General features: G+C 43.9%; 1 protein-coding gene across 2 annotated transcripts in view; it reads left to right on the top strand.

Moving 5' to 3' along the window:
* The window catches only part of CCBE1 (collagen and calcium binding EGF domains 1), a 171,346-nt gene that overhangs the window by 63,521 nt on the left and 87,100 nt on the right, over positions 1–20,725 (top strand). The gene's annotated exons all lie outside the window — the stretch shown is intronic.

Raw genomic sequence — 20,725 nt, 5'->3', positions numbered from 1 at the left:
AGAAACAAAGTTTTCTAAAAAAAAATTACCCCTATGAATAGTAGCTCAAGTTGGCCACTGGAGCAAGTGCCTATGGAAGCAATTATGTACAGTGGAAATGATTTCTTCACTAAACCTGCCATAGCTGCTTGTTGAATTAACACTTTCCTGATACAAAAGATGAAGAGGAATTAGCTTTCCTCCTAAATACAGGTGAAATAGCCAGATATAATAATAACGACAACAGTAGTATTGGGTTGACAAAAAAATCTGTTTAGCTTTTTTCTATAAAATAATAGACACATTTTTAATTTTCACTAATAACTGTTGATTTGGATATTTTGAGTATGTGGGCTCTGTCCCGCTATTGGCTTCTAGTGGGTAGAGGCCAGAGATGCTGCTAAACATTCCCCAGTGCATAAGACAGCCCCGCAGCAGGGTCGTTTGGCCTAAATATCAACAGCACTAAGAAACTTTGCAAACCACTTTTGACACGTTCTATCAGTCACAGCACCTTCTCCATACACTGCACCAATCTTTTTTCTTTTTGCCTTTCAGTTGCATTTCTACATTTCTTAAAATACTAAAGCATAATATGCCAAAAATGTTGCGTATTTTCTTCCATCTTCAATATTAAAATGACTGTACAAAAACTCACCAATTTTCCCACGCATGCTGATAAGACAGCTGTCACAATAAAATCTAACGAAGTTGTTTAAAATGAAGTTGAAGACAACTAAGCACTACTAGAGCCATTGTATGGAAAAAAACTAAATGAGTTTTTTGCCCAACCTAACAATAATGATGATGATGATGATGGTGATGATGTTAGCTTATGTCAGGGCGTGGTGAATGGTGCTGATTTGTTTTCTCTCTTCCCAGTAGAGCGGGTTATGTGGAGGGTCAGTCTGAGGCCCTCCTGCTCTTATCACTGGGTAAGCATCTCTGCTTCAATGTCCTCCCAGAGCCGTCAGCTTTGGAAAGGGGGCCAAATACTCCCACCACCCGCTGGTACGATGGCTCTGCCCAGTAACGCTGGGCCTTGTGTGCCTCTGTAGCCCAAAACCTCTCTGTGGGGTGAAGAGTGGCCCCACTTAGATAAGTCCCTCAGGTTCTTCTGCCTACTTCCTCCATGGGGCCCTTCCTCCTCGGCCTGCCAGACAGGCAGTCAGGTACCAGAGCAAAGTGGGAGAGACCTTTTCCCACCACCAACTTCACAAAACTAATCAAGAACAGGATCGTTGGCCTCACCTCTCGAGTGTCAGGCTTTACCTTCATCTCAGAACAGCCCTGTGAAGCCACGCTTGTTTTGCTTGTTTGGACGTGGAAACTGAGGCACAGAGAGGCTGAGCACCTTTCAGCCGAGGAAGTCAGACTAGAAATTTCCAGGCCACCTCGGGCTCCAAGGGCCACCTCAGATCCCTTGATAATGTCTGACGTGGTGCTTTCTGTTTCTTGTATGGCGATTTATTTGCTCAGTCTCCAGTATTTTCACAAGGACAAGAGGTTCTCTTTCTCTCAAAATAAAATTGGCATGCTCCTTTGTAAAGGATACGGGAGAGCTTTCTGGAATGGGAGGAAAAAATGACTAGTTTCTAGCAGGAAAAGGACACTAATTTCATTTTGTGTTCTTGTTGAATATAACAACAAGATAAACACACATAATTACTTGGAAGATAATTCTGTAATCACTTAAAGATGAACAAAAACTTGAATGTGACCCAGGATGTGAAAGGTTTTGAAACAAAGAGACACACCCCCTCAAGGGCGCCAAAGACTGTATTTAAATCAGATGTTTAGTGGAGAGATGAGCCATCAGTATCTGTCAAGACCCAATTCTGCCCTTCACAGGGTAAGGGAGGAAGGTTAGAAACAATAATTTAATATACAAAAACCTCTCAGCCAAGGGCCCAAAGGGCCTGGTTGACATTAATTGATGAATCCTTGCAACACCAAGCTTCTCCTATTCCTTCAACTCTTCAAAAGAAGAGTTTTGCACCCCGGGAACTAACTGCTGGGCCCTGATATTTGAAGCTGCTGGAGTCACGGCTTCCTTTCTTCTACTGCTTGTTCCAAGATCTTCTGAGTGAGCGGTTAGCATCTGGCTGTGGTGCACACTCACCCTGGAATCTGTTTTGTCCTATTAGCTACTACACATAGAAGAGTAAGAGACTGGGAAACTCAGTATGTGGCGTTCCTGGGCGTGCATGAGCGCCACGTAAGTGTTCTCTTCTATAAGGCCCCACAACCACCCTGTGGGGTAGGTGTTATCACTGCCTTTTACAGTTCAAGTCAATAAGGCCCAGAAAGGTTTAGCAAGGTGTCCAAGGGCACAGAGCCCATGCACGTGAAGCCAGGTGTTGATCTTAAGTCTGATGTTGACCCTGAGCTTTACCATTTGGTCGATCAGTCTCTTGTTTCGTGTGACCTTATGTTCTGATTTGGAATGGGAAGTGACGGCCATTACGTGTCCCTGCTCTCCATAGTCCTAGAGTTCTACTGCCATCAGGCAGGACAGTCTGTGTCCCACAGCCCCTGGGGCTGCTTTGACCAATCTGCAGTCCTCTGGGATGGCCCACATGCTCGGGCCTGGCTTCTCTCTGCGATATGCCCACCCCCATTCTTTTCGTCTCCTTTTTCCAAGTCCTACTCATGTTCAAGGTTCCCATACAGCCTGTCACGGTCATTCCAGTGCATTGCGATCCCTGCTTCCTAAGAGTTCTCCCCACTCCGAACTCGGAGGGTTTTCTCTTTATATAACCCCTTGTGTTCTCTCCCTCACACACACACCCCCTTTCTGTCCCATATGTTCGTTTTTGTTTTCACAATGTGGTGTTTTTCTAGCTAGGGCTTTGTAGATGGTAATCTTTATTTCTTCATTCCCCCATCCAATGGTTTGATATCAAATTCACACTCTGTGCACAAGCACCAAGGATACACATGAAACAGGAGGGAAAGGTCGGCACTTTGAATCTTTATGCCATGGAGATGAATTTGATTGCAGAAGGAAGGCAGGAAGGGAGGGAGGACCACGTGATGACGATAATGCCTGTCACCTCGTGTTCTCTCTTGACATGGGTGCCAAAAGGCAAAAGCAGAATAAAGAAAGACAGATGAAAGGAAGTCATGAAGAAGAATCAACTCATTTTGCTCCTCTGGCCTCTCTCGGTCACCTTGAAGAGGGATTCTGGTACCAAGAGCTTGTACTTTTCTTAGGTTTTCAGTAGCTTTAGGGGACGCAATCCATGGCGTTTGCAAAAGAACGCGGGTAGAATTTGCATTTGTAATAACAAATGGTCTCTGTAAGACATGAGCCCTCGCAAGAATTTCGGTGCTCCCCTTTCTGCTGTTCGTTTTCATCTTATGTTTTGTCCACAGGTTTCTGGATGGTGTAACTTTCCTATATAAGTAAGCGATCAGATGTTGAATGTGCTAATTAGTTAAATATGGGCAAAGTGGGAAAAAAAAGCTTTAGAAAAATTAACAAGACAGAGAGGGTGATGAAGGGTGTGTGTGTGTCTGTGTATGTGGACAAAGGCAGTTTCTTCTAAAATTTCGAAGATTTGATTCAATTAAAACATCTGGCTTAAAAATGCAATGTCCCCCTCCCCCAACTGCATCAGGTTCTGGGCTCCACAGGCTTCCTCAATATATCAGCTGTTAGCTGATAGGTGACAAATGTAATTAAAAGAAAACCGAGAAGCCTGGCTGGTGTGGCTCAGTGGACTGAGCACAGGCCTGTGAACCAAAGGGTTGCCGGTTCAGTTCCCAGTCAGGGTACATGCCTGGGTTGTGGGCCAGGTCCCCAGTTGGGGTAGCAGAGGAAGCAACCACACATTGATGTTTCTCTCCCTCTTTCTTCCTCCCTTCCCCCTCTCTAAAAATTAAATTAAATAAAAAAAAAAACAGTACAGAGCTAATGAATCAGCCTGCTGTTTTAAGCAGCACTTAGGGCCCTTCTTCTCACCTGCCAGCAGAGGAAATGGGTTTAGCGAAGTGTCACTACTTACAGTCTTCTGCCTGCCACCCCTCCTCATGCTTGAAGTCTCTGAAGGAACATCAGTTCCAAGGCTTCAGGGTGAGGGGTGACAGGGGTCACTGGAGAAATCAGGAGAGGACCAAGTTGGTCTATGTAAGAAAAGGGAGCCACTGCTCAGAGGACAGAATACGCGGGAAGAGTTGGTGGTAACCAGCCAGGGGGACTGGAGGGGGTGCAGCTGGAAGGAGAGGAACCTTAGGGTATGGAGGGGGCTTTGCTGACCAGGGGTCTTGTAGCCCTTTCCTGCTTCTCCTTACATGCCCCTCGGGGGAACCTACCTTGTTCATTTGAAGAAACAAAAATGCCTGAGGTTTCTTCTGACATAAAAAACCCAAAACAGCTGGAGATGAGAGCTCTCACTCTGAAATGACCTGTTTCACTGAGAAATGCCATAGCTTTATGGGGTTAGGGTGACTTTTTTATCTTCACAAAATTTTTTTCCTCTCAATATGATGGATAGTCAGAATGACATGGTGTCTTTTTTTTTTAAACCAACGGCAGGTGCCCAAAATCATGTGATATTTTTATTTCATAAACTGAAGTGACATCGACTCCAATAAGTATTTGATTTGATTGCCACTGATGACAGTTTCCATTTCCTGGAAGTGCCTCATCCCATCTGGAAGTCTTTCCTGTCTCTGGACTCCATCGACTGTATGTTGACTCGTTAGGCAGGAATTGCTGTCCCAGTGGTACAGATGGAAAAGTTAAGGTGCAGAAGGTGACCCGCTGAGCTCTCTCAGTCAGGAAGAGGCGTAGGTGGCATTGGAACCCAGATCTGACCCCCCGCTTGGGGCTCTGAGTCTCCATGCACTAAGGCATAGCATCGCGGTGGTACACTTCAGTAAGGCCCTGGGATAATATGTGACCTATGGGAATAAACCGTGTTTAGCTAGCTATTTACTACACTGTAGTGACGCTAGTTAAGGAAATGAACCACGACAGAATAGTTATTTAGTTCTAGTCTTTACGAAATTCAGGGCTCCTTCTGTTCTATCTGGGTATGATAATCATATTAGCTTTAGATGCCTGCTGGATTCCAAACTGCATATGTTCTCAATGACTATTTGTCACACGCGATTTTTTAAATTAGCTTTAAATGAGATCATGGAACTAATTGCATTCAGTGTGGTGCCTGACACATAATATAATTTCTAAATCTTCGTAATGTAGTTTATAAATCTTTCATCCACCCACCCTTCACCTGCCCCTCTTTCCTCTTCCTTTCCTCATCTCTTTCCTTCTTCCTTCTGTTCTCTCTTTATGACTCAGGACTCATTTGATTGTTGGGGGTGGGGGGGAGAAATAAATTTAAACACATGAAAAGTAGAAGGAAAGAAGTAGACCAGTTAACATAAGGGGCAGGAGGAGAGTTAGTAAAAAGTAGTAAAATGTTGGATGTGGCTCTGACCTCAGCCATGCTGGACTCAGGGACCCAGTTAGTGTCATTGAGACTTGATGTTTTTCCATCTTTAGTCTCTTCTCACCTCTGCGTTGGCTTCTTTCTCAGGCACACTTTGTCACGTGTTAGTCAACAGCCTCTGGAAATGCCAGGCTCGCCTTCTTCTAGCTTCAGATCTATCAGAAGAGGAGGTTATTCCTTTCTCAGTGAATTCAGAAAAACCATGGAACTAAGCCTCACCCCTGGCCTGAGTCATATGCTCACCTGAGAACCAATCTCTGAGGCCAGGAGAATGTAAGATGTCCAGTGGCTAGCCTGAATCACATGCCGGCCCTTGGCTACAGGTGTGGGCCCATCCCACCCTCAGCCACAAGGATGAACAGTGTGAACAGTGATCGTCCAGAGAAAGCTGGGGCACAGGTAGTGTTGTGGCCTCATTTAGCTCAACCGCCTTGCCAGCCACCACGCAGCTTACTCTCACACACTTCGGAGAACAGAAAGTGCATTCCCACATGCCGTGTACCTGGGATTCTGGCTGTGGTTTGGGTCCTGCCAGTCATGGGCATTCGGGTGAAACCTGAATGTAGAACTGTGGGCGAGACCGGTAAAGAAGCAGGGCCCGTGGCGGGCCCCGACCACATCCACAGCAGCGTGCTTCAGCATCAGCAAGTTCATAATGTGGTAGCTTCCTACCGGGGTGGGCGGCTTTCTGTATCGTGGCAGATGGAGTGTGATTCTGGGAGTAGGGGACTTTTTTTGGCAGCTACACCTAGAGCATGCTATTCCAGGCTTCACAAATCCTTTAAGAACGTGGTAATAAAATTTTTTCTGCTCAAATTAGCATGGTTTCTGCTTGTCTCCACGGATCCCCCATTGACCTGGCACTATTGCTGGGAGACGAGGACCTAGACGCTGGGTGAGCAACGCATGTCCACCAGGGTCCCTAAGCTCCGTTTCCCTCCTGCCTTTCTCTTCTCCATTTTCTTCTTTCACTTCTCTCCCTCCCTTCCTTTGAAATTCAGGCTGAGTCTCCAAGTTGTTTTCCTCAAGAGAGCTTCCAAGATACTATCCCTCCAATAATCTTGAAGAAAAGAGTAGGTAGTTTATTCCTAAGGTGCTTAAATGAAATCTGTGCAGAAATAGGGATGGGATAGCAAGGCTCTTAGAGTCTCCCCGAAGCTTACCTATCCATGCCCTTCTGGGTATTTCCCAGTGGAAGACAAGGTCGGTGGAAATATCGCGGACTTTGAAGTCAGATGTGGGCTCATTTCCCTGCTCCCTTATTTGCTAGTGTGAGACCCTGGATAACTGGTTCCTGTCTCTGAGGTTAAATCCCCTCATGTGTAAAGGAACAAGACCTTCTCGATTTGCTGTGAGGATTAAACAGGACAGTGTGCATACCCTGCACTCAGTGACTGTGCCGGTAAATACTACTTTTAAGCCTTATTCTTCCCCATTTGTTCCCTTTCTGACGCCATGTGGCACTAAATGATAGCTAATATTAATTGAACACTTATTTTTTGCCCAGTCATATTACCATACGTTATCCCATTTGATCCTTGAGGCAACCCCATGAGACAGTTACGTCGGTAAACCCAAGTTCATAGATGAGGATGGGGGGCAGGGAGGGGTGGGCTAACTTGCCTACGTGTACACAGCTAGTGAGCCATGGACTCGAGACTCAGACCCACCAGGCTGACCCCAGAGCCCAGACTGTGGGCTGCACTGTTGCTGTATTCCCAGCACTCTGGCAGCCCAAATTAAGTGAATGTGAGCGCCTTAAATAACGGAATACAAGGTACCCCCCATTCCTTTTCGAAGAGGGTCTCATTGACAGATCTTCAGAGCTTGTATTTCCTCTCGTGCTGTGTTGGTCTGTTCGCATTGAGGCGCCCACGGGATCGTCTTCTGTGGCTGCCATGGTAACTACTAGCCTAGGTTTACAGGCAGTAATGGCAGTGTGTGTTCCTTGGCCAGGGAACAGAGGCTTTGCCCATGTAATACGGGTTGTCCTCCTTAAATGTCATCCCTGTGGCTTTGTGTCCACAGGAGTCTGGTTTGACTGCACTGCCTTCTCAATTCAATGGTTTAGCAATGGCCGGCTCATTCCCAAGCCATCGCTACGTGATAGAAACAGACCGAAGGCTCCGTTCCATAGCACCTGCTGTCTTGATAGTATAAAACGGGAGAATTGCATACAGATGTGCTCCTCACTATCAACTTCGAGAGCCTGTGCCTGGAAGGGGCTTGGGCACAGGAGTTTGGCATCTGCGGTAAAACTGAGGTGGTTTGCTCCTTATTAGGGCATTCTCCCCCCTTGTCATCCGTCAGCGCCAAGAACAATTTCCTGTCAACTCAGATCTGACATGCGTCTGGAACATTATATTCTTAAAAGCGATCCAGGTATTGAAACTGAAATATTTTCTAAAAACGGGTCAATTCCCATAAACATTTCCAGGCACACCTTATTTTCAGTGTTAAACAAGGAAAACAAACGATTGTTTGACAAAATTATTTTGGAAAAGTAGACTCATGTCGTTGCAATCCATTCTCAGCTGGCCTGGAGTCGGCTCAGTGGACGCTGACATTTGGGCCTTTCTGTCCGAGCTTCCTTCCCTCCTTCAACCCCTCCTCACTGGGAAACACTGAAATATTTTGAATGCTACATGATGCTCTCAGGTTTCATCCGGATTGTCACGTATGACAGAATCGTCATCTTTGAGGCTGAACAGTATTCCACTGGGTGTATGTGCATTTCCTTCATCCATCTGTTGTGAATGCTGAGGTTTGCTTCCACATCTTGGCTATTATGAAAAGAGCTGCGATGAACACAGGAGAGCTGATCTCTCTCCACGATCCCGCCTTCAGTTTTTTCGGGTACATACCTAGCAGTGGGCACTTTTAAAGGTTTTAACACCCAGCTTTTCCAGGAGCTATCATAGGATCTTCCCTTACAAAATAGAAGGAAGACCCAAGGAAGACCCTGGGGTAATTTTTTGAATGGCTACTTTTTCCTTGAGGAGGAGGATAGGGGGTCCCACTGGCCTTTGTTTGGGGCCCCAAAGGAGCAGGAACCCTGCAGAGACAGGATTTACTTTTCACGAGGCTGCTTCAGCTGGCTGGTCACTTCCTCTTCCTTCACCTGGTTTCCGGGGATGGTGGGGCTAGAGGGAGCCCATGTCATTCTGTCTGGATCGATCAGGGGCCATGCTCTCGCATGTGCGAGGTGACGATGAACACACTCTTGCCACTGGAATAGGACCTCTATTCCCCTGTAAAACGGTGCCCCTGCAGGTATCCCTGAAGTCGAGTGGCTTTTTTTTTTTTTTTTTGGCCAGAGGCTACCATCTTCAGTGATGAGTTGAGTTGATGGCCCATGTGCCAGACTTAATCAGTTAGAGTTTGTACAACCGACTGATAGAAGTTGGACAATGTGAACAGCCTTGAATTTGCTTTTCTCCTCACCCCCTCAAAAAATGTTTTAAGTGTTCAGATGTCAGCACAAATCAAGAATCTTGGGGGTACTCCAGCCAGATCTGCCTGCGGCTGGGATTATAAATGTGTCCTGCGAGTTTCCAAAGTTTCAGGCCTTGTCTTATGTAAGCACACTAAGCCTCGTCTACCTTTCTATTTTTACTTAAAATGAGGTTCCATTTTTTTCATTGTCTGTGCTATTGAGGGAGGACGGCAATGCAGATAATTTAAAACAGCTGATAGAGTAAGCACAATTTAGAATTTATAGTTTGTGCCGGGATGCATTACAAAAGTTATTGTTGGCAATAGTCAAAGCCTTCTATTCAGTTTTTTAAAGCTAATCTGAAAATTAGGACATGTTCTTTAATCACACAACATTGAATGGAAGGAGTGTGTTATGAGGTTGTACCGACTGGCAGAAAAATGCTCAAGATTTAAGGATGCCTGCAGACAAGTGTTCTATGGACAACTGAGAAATGGCCAAGCGTAGTCTTTTCTCAGAGAGCTTTTTATTGTAAAATGAAATACTGTATGGATAGAGAATACCACTCAGAACAACTGTGTACCTTAATATAAGGCAGACACCTTAGTAGCCACTACCCAGGTCAGGAAATATAACTTTGTCCACCACCAAGAAGTCTCTCCACATGCTAAAATACAAACCCTCCACCCCTCTAAAAATAACTGCTATTCTAATACTTCCTTGCATTTCCTCATAATCCTATCACCTACATGTGCATTGCTGACCCCTAGAATTCACCCATCTGTAACTCAAACTCTCTTTTAAACCTTTAAAACTTTGTTGTATGTTTACTATCTATCAGGGCTGTTCCCTCTCCTCCCCTGCCCAAGCTTTTCTTGTTTAGTGTTTTCTTAACCATTCTTGCATGTTTGTCTTTCCATAGAAACTTTAGTAGCATCTCATCTAGCTCCACAAAAGCAAAAATTGTGTTGATTTTATTACTGGCATTGGTAATTACATTGGAATTTATGAATTAAGGAGAACTGACATCTGTGTGATGGTTAGTCACCCTATCCAAGGACACAGGATGCCTTGTTTGTTCTAATGTACTTCTTTGTCTTCCAGGTATGTTGTAAAATATCCTCCACACAAGCTTTGCAAATTTCTCATCAACCTTGTCTTTTAGGTAGCTAAATTATATGCTACCTTATTACATTTTTTCACTTTAGAGGTATTTTTCATGGTTTCTTTTAGTTTTTATAGGTATACTATCATATCATCTGTGTACAGAGATAGTTCGTTCTTTTCTAATTTCAAAGCCTCTGATTGATTTCTCTAGTCTGAGTTGGCTAAAGAAAATAATGTTAATGTTCAGTAGTAGCAGCGATTGCATCTGTACTTCGTTCCTGTTCGGAGTGGGAATGCCCTTTCCTCCATTAAGAAAGGTGTTAAGATGCTGGTTTTACAGCAGAAGCAGAAATCAAGAAAAAATCCCATTCGATATAACAAAAACAAAAATAAAATATCTGGGAATAAGCCTAACCAAGGAGGTAAAAGACCTGTATGCAGAAAACTACACAGCACTGAAGAAAGAAATCAAGAAAGACACAAACAAATGGAAACATATACTGTGTTCATGGATTGGAAGAATTAACATCATCAAAATGTCCATACTACCCAAAGCAATTTACAGATTTAATGCAATACCTATTAAAGTGACAATGGTATATTTCACAGACATAGAACAAATGCTTCAAAAATTTATATGGAACCATAAAAGACCCCGAATAGCAGCTGAAATTTTGAGAAAGAACAAAGTAGGAGGGATTACAATACCTGATATCAAACTGTATTACAAGGCCACTGTAATCAAAACAGCCTGGTACTGGCATAAAAACAGGCACATAGACCAATGGAATAGAACAGAGAGCCCAGAAATAAACCCAAATCTCCACAGTCAATTAATATTCGACAAAGGGGGCAGTAACATAAAATGGAGTAAAGATAGCCTCTTCAACAAATGGTGTTGGGAAAACTGGACAGCTACATGCAAAAAAATGAAACTCAAGCACCAACTTACGCCATACACCAAAATAAATTCAAGGTGGATAAAAGACTTAAATATAAGCCGGGAAACCATTAAAGCCCTAGAAGAGAGCATTGGCAGGAAAATCTCAGATATTCCATGCAGCAGTATTTTTACTGATACGTCCCCTAGAGCAAGGGACATAAAGGAAAGAATAAACAAATGGGATCTCATCAAACTTAAAAGCTTCTGCATGGCCAAGGAAAACAGTATCAAGATAAAAAGAGAAGCAACAGTTTGGGAAAACATATTCGCCAATGACACTTCAGACAAAGGTTTAATCTCCAAAATATACAAAGAACTCACATGACTCCACTCAAAGAAGACAAACAACCCAATTAAAAAATGGGCAAAGGACTTGAACAGACACTTGGCCAAGGAGAACATACAGAGGATCCAGAGACACATGAAAAGATGCTCGATATCAATAGCTATCAGAGATGCAAATCAAAACCACAATGAGATACCACTTAACACTAGTCAGAATGGCTACCATAAACAAAGAAACAAACAACAAGTGTTGGAGAGGTTGTGGGGAAAAGGGGACTCTAGTTCACTGTTGGTGGGATTGCAGACTGGTACAACCACTATGGAAAACAGTATGGAATTTTCTCAGAAAACTAAAAATGGACGTGCCTTTTGACCCAGCAATTCCACTGTTAGGAGTATATCCTAAGAACCCTGAAACACCAATCCCAAAGAACCTATGCACCCCAATGTTCATAGCAGCACAATTTACGATAGCCAAGAGTTGGAAGCAACCTAGATGCCCATCGGTCAATGACTGGATCAAAAAACTATGGTACATTTACACAATGGAATTCTATGCTACAGAAAGGAAGAAGGAGCTCCTACCCTTTGCAACATTATGGATGGAACTGGGAAGCATTATGCTGAGTGAAATAAGCCAGGCGGTGAAAGACAAATACCATGTGATCTCACCTTTAACAGGAATCTAAACAACAAAACAAACAAGCAAACAAAGTGTAACCAAAGACACTGAAATACAGAACATGCTGACAGGGTCCAGAGGGGAGAGGGGAGAGAATCACAGCGGGAAAGGGGAAGGACTCACACGAACAAGGATAAAGGACACATGGACGATGACTAGGGTGGGGGGTGGAGATGGGAGGGAGGTGGGGAGCACTGGGCGGGGGCAGGGCTGGGAATACAAGAAAGAAAACTGTATTTGAACAAGAGTTAAATAAAAATTTTTTTTAAAAAGATGCTGGTTTTAGGGCTAAGCTGTATGTCCATCAATTTTTGTTTGCTTGATCACAAACCTGTGAGTGTGCACGTGTGTGTTTAAGTCAAGATTGGGTGTTGAATTTTGTCAGACTTTTTTTTTACCTCTATGGAAATTGCGGTTCTTTTCCCTAGATCTGTCGATACACTGTGTTTGTTGATGCATTTCCTACTATTGAACCTAACACACATTCCTGGAGTATATCCCTGTTGGGATTTCCTAAATACAGTCCACCATGGTACATTATTTTTTAGTGATATAATAGGCTCTAAGTGCTATTGGCTCTGGAATTTTATACCAATTTTCTTTTGTGATGTGGGTTGTAACACTCTCTTGGTACTATCAACAATAGGCTATTTATCTAATATTGGACCTATCTGATCTTTAATGGTTTGGTAGGGTACCTCAGTAAAACCATTCTGTGAGGGGTAACTTTCTTTCTTATATGATATTGGTCTAAGTTGTCTATCACTAATATGGTCTGTGATGATGAACTATCCTTGCCTAGTCAATTAGACATTTCATACAGGTTTGTGAATCAACAGCACAAGGAGTAGCTCCTGCCCCCAGGAGAGAGCGCTGAGAGAGCTCTCAGGGAAGAGAGCACCCCATCTGCAGAGCACCCGCAGGGTGGGACCCAGACCTTGCTGAAAGGGCACAATGGTGGCTCAGGAGGTGGTAGGGAGGTTGCTAAGATGTTGTAGCAGTGGAACTTACTGGAAATCCTTCCTCTGGGGTGCTGAGGAAAGAAAGCCACCCATGAGGAAGACCATACCTTGAAAGTCACTGCAGAGTCGCCCAGGGGGGTAGTGAGGAAGCCATTCTTCACTGGTGCTTCCTCCCCAGTGGCACTCTGCTGCAGAGCCTCCTGAGATGTCTGGGAAGCGTTTCTCAGGTGCCTCCCAGGTGGCTAAAGGGGTGCTTGGAAAGCTGGTGGGTGCTGGGTGCTTCTGGACCCTTAAGAGCTTGGTGCCGAGAAGCAACTCCCTGAAGGACCGGATGCCAGAGAAGCCCTAGGCCCCCACTGCCACACTTTCTCTAGAGCTACCATGTGCTGCAGTGTCCTAACAAGAGCCGACATCAGAACCAGGCAAAGGTGTAGTTCTTGCTACCTGGTGGAAAATTTACCTGCTGTCCTTCGTGTTAAAAAAAAAAAACCAAAACATTCTGCCTGGTTCCAACGACCCAAGGATCAAGAGTAGAGAAAACTAAGCAGTCTGGGCGGATGGCAGGATTATGGTGGCCTCTTGGTGGGGGATTGAAATCTAGAAAGGGCATAAGGGAACCTTGCGGGTGCTGGACATGCTTACCCCTTCATCGGAGCAGCAGGCCACAAGTGAGGGGAAAATGTTAGGGCTGTGCACTTAAATTAATGCAAATTTACCCTACCTATGTTGTATTTCAAAAAATGAAGGTTGACCTTGGCTATGCTTGACCCTTTGGAGTTCTGTGTAAATTTTAGAATGTGTCCAATTGCACCCCCCAAGAAATCTATTAGTATTTCTATATACCTAGAAATGAATTTGGGAACTGACATTTTTATGAGTCTTCCAATTCATTATTATGAGCCTCTATTTCTTTAGCCTTCTTTAACATACCTTAAAGTTTTGTATTTTTTATGTAGAGTTCTTTTCAATTTACTACTTGTTAGTTGATATTTTAATGCTATTAAAAATATCATCTTCAAAATTATTTTGTTACCACTTTATAAAAAAAGGCAAAATTGATCCCAACAATAAACTTGTATCTAGCAAATATGATAAGGTCCTTATGCTAGACATTGATCTGAAGAATCTTTGGGATTTTTTTGTAATCTTGATGATTAATGAACATTTTGTTTCTTTTTCAATCCTTGCATCTCTTCTTTCTTTTTTTCTTTCCTTGCCTGACCCAGTAGCTGAGACTTTGAGGGAAATGCTGCCTAGAAGTGGTGGTGAGACCCGTCCGAGGTCTGAGGCACCTGTTGGGAGGGAGCCTCTTTGAAAAGCCTAGGAGGTTTTGTGTGAGAGAGAAATATGCTTTGATTGTCACGCTGCTGAAAATGTGGCTTGTTAGTTCCTAACGCATAGCCTGTCCCAACCAATACAACTGGCTTTAAGCACTTCTCTTCCATTCTTAGTTTGCTGGAAGATTTTTATCTTAATGAGAACCGAATCCTAGCAAATGCTTGTTAGGAATCCATTGTGGTGCTTATATGATTTTTCTTCTTTAGTCTATTTTCATAGCAAAGTATAGTCATTGTTTTCAGTGTTAAGAGAAATTTCTATTCCTGAAACAAACCCAAACTGGTCACATGTATTATTCTTTTTATTTGTTGCTGGCTTTGGAAAGCTAATATTTTGTTTAGGATTTTCACACTGATGTTCATAACTGACATGAGCTTCCTTTCTTGTACTTTCTTCACTGGGGTTGTTATTAAGATTTACAGAGTGGATTGGTAAATACAAAAGCCATCTTTAACTCTTCCTTCAAGTTCACCATTTTCTATTTCATATGAAATAACTATCCTTATTATTTAAGATTTTATTTAATTTTTAATTTCCATTTGGTTCTCCTTCCTATCTGCCTTTTGTTTTTTCTAATCTCCGGACGCATTGGAAATTTGCTGTTCCCTCTCTCTCTAAGAATAAAGAATACTTTTAAAAGCCCTTTTCAGAAAGCTTCGTTATTTCGTTTTTGCCATGCTTCATCTGCTGAATTCCCCCATTTGTTGTGTCTGCCATGTGTTCCTTACTGGGCTTCCTGTTAAGCTCCATGGTTTTATGTGAATCTATGTGTTTTTGTGATTGTCTCAGCCTGTCCACTAGAGCTGCTGAGCCATGAGTGTGGCTTGAACTTCTGTGAAGTGTGGGGTTTGTCATTCAAAAAGAGATCCATTCTGGACACTGTGCTCATTTGCAGGGCTGGGCAGGTTCTCTTGGACAGAAGTGATGCTCTTTCCTTCTTGGCCACAGAAGAATATTACATTTCTGAACGTAACTAGACACTGAGGCAGAAGCATTTTAAGACTGTCGTTCTAGTCTTGGTTCATTACTTTCCCAGGGAGCTTAGTTCTGGTCCTGTCCCAAAGCATGCTAGGAAGAGTGTGTGGTTGCATTTCCTAAATCCCGTGAGGACTGCTTAACACGGGCCAGGGGGTTTCAGCCACTCAACACTGTGCTTTTCCCTCTAGTCCCAGATGTGGAGATTTTCAATCCCCTTCCCCCCCAATATGTGTGTGTGTGTGTGTTTGAAATGGAAGGAAAAGGATAATCCAGAGCTTAGCAATGATTATCACGTAACTTTACAACTTTGTGTATTTTTACTTGACTCAAATTGTGAGAAACCTCATGTGACTGAAGCAGAGCATTACTCTAAAGGTAAGTTGAACACTTTTCCATGAAATCAGTTTTTGCACGTCATGTTAGATATAAAGTAACATTGAATTTTAAGGCAACTTGTTACAAAAAGGTGAATATTGAGGGAGAGATGCAGAGAGAGAATGTCCTCTATATTGATATCAATTTCACAGCAAGTATTTTTCAAGACCCAAATTTACTACTCTTACCTAAAATTTTATTTTACACATTTAAAATTTCTACATTCCAAATGAGTGGGTTTAGAAGTAGTGCTTGAAATATATATGTGCAATTAAAGAGTAAAATTATCAAAATAGTGTATGCTTCCTTTATTAAGTGGCTCCTCTTGCCTCAATTTTTAAAGAAAACCAGTGCCCGCATGTATAGCTTAAGGGGTTCACACACACTTACCATAAGGTAATCACGTGACACAATGAGGAAGGTGGTACTGGGTGAGGAATGAATTAAGGCGCCAGGCATTTTCAGAGTCTATCTGTAGTGTTACCTCCATGTGGGTTTGTGATGGCTAAAGAGTTGTTTTGTTGACACCTAACAAAATAAGACACTTCACCACGCTTCCACCTCTGATTGGAGAAGCCACAATCGAAGGAATCTGAAGCCAGTTCTCCCCAAATTTTAGTGGATTCAATTCAGAGGTCACTCATCCAGTAGGTATTTTTTGGACCTCTCTGATGCGCCAGGCCCTGACCTTGATGTTGGGGATCTAGTGGCAGCAAAACTCATCCTTGTTCTCAGCTTGACCCCTGTGCCCCCTTGTCCTCAGGAGTATATTGGTCGGTCTTCCGCCCTCACAGGAGACATTTTTTGGTTAGGTATGTGGAAGAAATTTCAGAAATAGGGAACATTAAAATGGACAGCCAGAGGGTTGTTATGAAGCTCCCTTTCATCTGTGGGGATCTTTAATTTTGTATCTCTAACATGTTTAGGAAAAGTTTGTATAGTTTATTTTTTCTTCCTGTGAACTTACAATTAAAGCTGAAGGCATAAATTTCAGTTTAATAAAGATACTTAGTTGGGAGAACTCATTCATGTGCTGAGTTCAGGTGATCAGCCTCAATGCAGGGTTAAACTTTAGCCTAAAAATGGTTAGTGTGCCCCTTAAAACCTGACTCATTCCTTCACAAAGTACATAACCATATTACAGCTGGCAAGCTGAGTGATAGTTTTTACCTGGTTGTAAAAGAGAGTTCACTTTCTCTGATGAGCAGGATAAAAGTGAGCCAGAAGGCAGTCCTGATCCTAATCAGGGGTGTGAGTAGAGGGATTTCTGCCTCCAGTGCTGTTAGTCACCCCTTGGCTGTTGGGGACTGTGACCTTCTGGCTCCATGACTCAGCAGCTGTCCCCTCCCCCTCACCACTGCAGGGCATGGGAGGTGTCGAGGTGTCGAGTGGAAGAGCCTGGGTTCTTAAGCCAAGAACGTTTCTTGGCTCAGCCTCAGCAGACAGCCTCCAAGCAAACTCTCAGCGTCTGTTTGCACAAAACTCATTTAAACTGGCTTTTCCTTATCAAGGATTTAGCATTAGCATCCTGGTTTGGTGGTTTCAGGAAGGCTGGTAACACCCTAAGATCTTATACTGAAAAAATCCATGGAGTCTCTATCACGTTGGGTCACAGTGCAGTTTCCTCAATCCCCGAAAGAATGGAAGTTCAGCAGAAAGTATAAGAACGTTGAAGGAAGGAGAGATATGAAGAAAGGCCTCATGGGGCAAGCTGCTTTTGACTTGGGTCTTAGAGAGTGAGTAGGATTTGGCCTGGGGGAGACAAGAGAGGAGGCGGGCTTTGCAGAAGTAAAGGAGGAATAATAGAATGAGGAGCAAAGGCAGGTCGGTTAAGTTTTGTGAGGGGAGGGTGTGGTTGAGCCAGGTAGTAAGCCCAGGTTTTCCTCACTGTCTCATTTGACCTTCACACTTGGCCCGTGTGACAAGGAGGGTTATTATGATTATTATCAATGAGACAAGGATAAAAAAGCTACAACATGAAATGAACCACAGGTAGGACTGGATAAGACATTCTAATGCAGTAGTTCTCAACTGTCTGTTGCAGACCATCAGCAATGTCTGCGGACGTTTGTGGTCGTCCCAACTCGGGGAGGGGGTGCCACCAGCATCTAATGGGTAGAGGCCAGGGATGCTATTAAATGTCCTACAATGTACAGGACAGAGCCCCCCCCCCAATGGTATGCCCTCAATGAGGACATAGCCAAATGTCAGTAGTACTGAGGCTGAGAGTGCCCTAGTGTGTTTGGAGGGTCCAGAAAGCCCCATGCGACCCCTCTTTTCCTTAGGTTGCCCAAATGCCCCAAATGGTAACGACTGTGGATATTTCTAAACATAGGAACACAAGAGTGTGCTTTGTTACCCAGTGGATCTGGGCATTTGCAAGCTGGGGTCTGTTAATCACCCGTGGGCATAACTCTTCCTCCCAGTATCCAATAGCTCTGACTTGGGGACTTTTCAAGAAAGTTGAGGAGACATGAGTGGGAGTGCCTGGAACATTTTCCACCAGAATAGAAAGCCTGTCGAGTAGGTTTACATCTCCCTGTCCACGTGCACTCTCCCTGGCTCCCTCTCAGTGTTAAGTGCAGTGTGAAAAGTTGTCACTTGGGTCTCAGCTGTGTTGGCAACGGTTGCTCAAATTATAGGAAATAAATAAACCTAACCAGAGGAAACAGCGCAGAGCTCTGGTGCGTTTTCTCACCCACCCCTGTGGCAGCTTCGCACGGAAAGCATGCACAGGTGGATTAAAATCACCATCGGGCGCCGAGTCCGGCCAAAACACGTGGTAGATCCATCAAGGTTCTCGGGTCCCTCACTTTTGGCACAGCTTTACAGCAAGGACAAGAAGCTGGAAGCAGTAAATAGTCCAATGGAAAAAAGCACAGACTGAGTCACAGGGCCCCCAGCCCTGTCCTGGCCCAGCCACCAGCCGGTACCTTGGACAAGTCACTGTGTTTCAGGACTCCATGACCTAATGTCACAGAGAAGCACGTGGAACTAGATTATTTCTGGGGTCTTCTGACCCGAAGACTTTCCGTAGTAGACTGACAATGGGCTTTACTCTCTTAGACTTTTAGTAGGGTTTACCTTTTCTTTTTCCCCCACAGAAAAGAAATTCTATTCAGATCAGATGTGATTTGCTCTCCTTGAATAATGGAAAATGGAGGAGCTTCGGGTAGATTTTTTCTTATGTTCTATGCTCCTGTCTCCATACCCTGGATCGATCGTTCTCCACGTATCGACATCACCGGTTGTTTAGTGAAGGCAGGCGCTGGTTGCTCAGCTCACGTAAGCCACGTTCTCTTGTAGCAGGGAGGAGTCAGGCCTCTGTGTGCTGGTAAAAAATACCTAGAGGGGCTGTGCAGAGGCAGTCCCCAGGCAGATCTGGGGGCATTCCAGTACAGTAGGGACCCAACCCTTCCTTCCACTGTCTTGCTCCAGGCAGGTGGGCACCACACGGTATGGGAAATAATGAGGGTCCCCAGAATGAAGTATTCTCCAAGGTGGCATTACAAAAGTCGACAAATGTATGTGAAGGGTGATTCCCTTAACGTTATCCTCAGTTGGTAGTTTTCAACCTCTGCTACACATTAAATAGGGAGCTTTGTAAGTGCCCACTACCCAGGTGACACAGCCCAGCATTTAAGTTAGTGTCTCTGAGAGTGAGACCCAGGAATCTGTCCCAAAGGTCCCATGGGACTCCAGCGTGCAGGCAAGCATGCACAAGCTGCCCTCAGGAAAAGAAAGAAATTTCCATTGTCCGTCAGGTACATGACCTGTGTCCTGTTCACACATTGATGGAACTGAACTGTTGCTTATTTTTGCTTTTCTAGCTGATTTTTTAAATGTAATCTTTATTGTATTTTTCCATTACCATTTAGTCCCCTTACACCTCCCTTCCCCCAGCAATCACCACACTGCTGTCCCTGTCCATGAGCCTTTTTTTCTTTTCTTTCCTAGCTAATTTTAAGGAGGCTGTTAAATGCATTTGCCAGGTATGTAGTTATAGCAGTGGTCAAAAAAAGATTCAAGACTTGTCAAAAAAAAAAAGATGAATGGCCTGGCAGGCTTTTGTCAGGGGGATTCTCAGTTTTGAGAGAAGTTGAAAAAGAAATCACATAATATTTTGTCTCAGAGAGTCCAGGATTCAGTGTTTAGACTTCAGTCAGTGGGCTGAAATTAATCTGTCTGTAAGATGTTGGTACTGTGGGTACCGTCATGTTCTTAATCATAAAAGCCAGTATCTTCTCATTAAACCATTGTGGCCCTGTAGGCTCTCTGGGTGACCAATCCACTCAGTCAAATAAATCACATCTTTGATTTGTTTTTCTCTTTACATCTGCTCAAAGTTAATTTGACACAGTAGTATTGCAGTTGCTGTCTTTGTTGTGTGTTTTCCTAATGAGATACATGGTGTGCGTGTGGGCACTGGCTTATATCATACAAGTGTGTGCCCACATTTATTCATAGATACTTATAGAATTGATCCGTTAAAATCCACAAATCTTATTAACACTTCTTTCCATATGGCAAACAAATTTGAGCCTATTTTCATCAAATGTGATTGAAGACATTTGGGGTCAATTTCTGATGATTTAGCTTTAGAACTCAGGGAATAACAGAAGTGCCATCAATCACGGGTAGCTTAAGCTGGTCCCCCGTGTCTTTCCAGGGGACTTTCCTTTCGGTTAAACTAAGATTCGATCCCCCACTGAACTGCCAGACTTGGCTTTTGTTGGAGGGAAAATCAGCCCCAGCTGGAGCCCTTGCCCAGTGATTCCCAGATAGAGCTGCCCTGCTGGCGACCCTGTAAGCCCTTCTCCCTGAGTGCGCAGTGGCCACGTGTGTCCTTAAGGTCACGCCTTTCTCTTTCAAACTCCACCCTTCTTTTCTAGAGGTTTCCAGGTCCAGGATCAGTAAATACTCTTGGACACTCCTGCTTTCCCCACAAACAGGGGCTCACAGGAGGAGCCTTCAGAAAAGTACCAAGGGTGTTGGATTTCTTTTTCATTGGAGCCAGCTGGCCTTTGGACGTACCACCAGGACTTCTCTTGGGCCTTCTCTTGGGCCTGGACATAGAGGCACATCCGTGACTGGAGTCAAGTTCAGAGAGAGAATAGAGATGAGGGGAGCAGTCAGAAAAAAAAAACCTCTTTCAGGTCAGGCCACACCAATCTGCAG

Source organism: Sturnira hondurensis, unplaced genomic scaffold, assembly GCF_014824575.4.
Source record: "Sturnira hondurensis isolate 20B ecotype Veracruz unplaced genomic scaffold, ASM1482457v3 Scaffold0001872, whole genome shotgun sequence".
Taxonomy (NCBI): domain Eukaryota; kingdom Metazoa; phylum Chordata; class Mammalia; order Chiroptera; family Phyllostomidae; genus Sturnira; species Sturnira hondurensis.
The sequence above is the reverse complement of the archived record's forward strand: the minus strand, read 5'-3'. Positions and strand labels throughout refer to the sequence as shown.